The sequence below is a fragment of the Etheostoma spectabile genome, chromosome 17 (assembly GCF_008692095.1).
Source record: "Etheostoma spectabile isolate EspeVRDwgs_2016 chromosome 17, UIUC_Espe_1.0, whole genome shotgun sequence".
Taxonomy (NCBI): domain Eukaryota; kingdom Metazoa; phylum Chordata; class Actinopteri; order Perciformes; family Percidae; genus Etheostoma; species Etheostoma spectabile.
The window spans coordinates 9,719,102-9,721,804 of record NC_045749.1 but is presented as its reverse complement, the minus strand read 5'-3'; positions in this window follow the sequence as shown (position 1 = coordinate 9,721,804).

The following is a 2,703-nucleotide window of genomic DNA, read 5'->3' as shown; positions in this document are numbered from 1 at the left end:
ACACACACACACACACACACACACACACAAACACACAGACTCATGGGCAGACGGGCCTGCCACTCTAAAAATCTACTTAATCAGTGATCAGATAAACTAGAATAAAGGCAGGCCTGGCAATAGAGGACATGGGCTATTATGAATGATCTGTATGTTGCTCAGCCACACACACATGCATAAATACACATACAGTAACAAACATGAGGACAGCCATGCAAACACACACACATACACACTAAGGCGGCCCCCTCACACTCTTATTTGACTTTGTGTGTGCTTCGCTGGGTTTATTATGACAGGCTGAGCGGCGGGGAGGGAATTAAACTGTTAAGCAGACATCAGAGGCAGTCTAATGTTTAATGCAGGAGCCGGGGCATGTGCTGACTGATAATGAATACAAACAGGCCAACGTCTTATTTGTTGTGCTTTTCATTGGGAACGACTAGGGTGCTTGACATCCACAGCTAATGTACTGTATGGGGCCATTGTTCTAACCCCCCTCTCATCCTTCCTCCATATCTCTCTCTGTCTCACTCTCTTTTTTTCATTTCACTTGTCTTCCTTTATTGAGCTGATTCTTCAAAGCTGTGCTGTCACTGCCATCAAACAACAGGCCCGTCTTGGGCTGGATGTGACAGGATAATGTTGTAATTCTCGTGGAATCACAATCTCCATCATGATAATGTGTTGATGGGATGTAGTAATAGTTGTTAAAAGGTCACCCAGTGTGCTGTAATTGGCTCTTTCATACTTCACTACGTTTACTACGACAGAAGGCATGACCTCGCTGGCAGAGACGGTAAATATGCCATCTTGAGAGTGTAATTATACAAGCCAAGCCTTCTTGGATCTCTTTCTCCCGCCTCCTATGCCCTCTCTTGCCACTCGTTTCCTTACAGTCTCACTTTAGATGTCCAAACGTAACTGTAAGTTGGCATGATAAATGAAGCAAAGCTGCAGTACAATACCGTACGTATGCCATGATTGGCAACTGTACAGTACTGTTAGGAACGAGCAATTGTAAAATAAAGTTCTAATTTGAAGAGGCATCCATTTAAAGAAATATATTCAGTATTGCCGTCTCGCTGAAAAGCTTTGTTCACTTCATATAAATGTAAATGTCTGCACTGACTAAAAACAATCTAAATAATATTTTACTGTGACTGATATTTTCACAATTAAAAAAAATATATATAAATCAATACTTAAGTGTGTACAAACAGTGTAATCACATTAGGATTCCATCGTGACAGCCCAGAGAATAAATAATAAATAACATTCCTACACATTTATTTTTCAAAGACAGCAGCTTCAGCTCTGCTCCTAATTAGTTCAAACCCACAATTAAGTGGGAAAATATGATTTATGTTTTTTGGGCATTAGGTGTTAAATTGAATCAATATAGTAATTAATACAGTGATACAATGAGGGACTATACATAAAAGGTTTAATTGCTCTAATCACACAGAGATAGTAAACACAATCTGGAGGTAACTTGTATATTTAGAAGCTTTATTGAGGTTCATTATTTCTATGTAAACATTTTGTCATCACATACATTCATTTGCTTAAATGTAAATCACATCTCTTATTAAACCTTAATTAAAATTATTTTATTTGATCCACAGCCCTTTCAAACTTAATTTTCACCAATCTTGTTGAACTCAGTGCAGAGTTGAGGGATGAACTTCACATTTCTTAAATTTATAGTGTGTCAACTCCTTTTCTTATAAACAACATGACCAATATGCATCTGAGGTAAAAATATGAAAATAACCCATTGCAAAAGTATTGAATTATTATATTACAGTATTGTGGGAACACATTATGTATGTTCATCTATCTATCTATATATCTATCTATCTAAAAAATACACAGATAATGGTTAAATATTAGATGCTGCTATTATTTACAAGTGTTTAATGTATAATTATATTTTAATAATTTCACATTTTTTTGACTTAAAGATAAGACCCATTCCTTTATTTTTACCTCACTCCTGAAATTTTACAATAAAAGTTGGAAGCTTTTTCCTTTTCATTCTGCCTTATATTGTACAAGTGTGTCTGTTAAGTGAGTGCAACAAAATGTGTGAAGAAAAAACTGATCTTGCAGATGTTGAAAGTGTTACACATTTGGTAATTCATGCATTAAAGCACATGTGCTGCATGTAGCAGGGGATACAGATCCATAGCACCTCCCGGTGGTGCTGACCATCTTATTGTGTGTGGTGTGAATTGGTTCCACTCTCAATATCTTATCTTACATCGCCTCTACTTACAGTCCCTTTTATCTACCTAGTGAGAATTTTCCTTACCATTGTGAGATTGCCCTGTTAAATTACACCATCATAGAAGATTAAAAAATAGTGCTTCTTCTAGAAAATGTATCATTCGGTCTGACAATGTGCTTCATTCAGTTTAGGCAGCTATTGAAAACTGCTGCCATCATTGTAACATTGTTATGGTAACTGCTTGAGTGAAGTCACCAAATCTTATTGTATGATCTCCTACAATATCATAATAACACTTGGAAGCGGGGGCAGCAGAGTTTGACAATAATATATCTGTGGAATTCTTTCCCCCTCTCTCCAGATCCAGGCACATCAGAGGAGACATTTGCGCTTTATGAAGTGCATTCATTTGGCCATTTGCCATGTTTCCTCACCAGAGGACTGCTATGATGAATGAGAGAAGAGAAGAA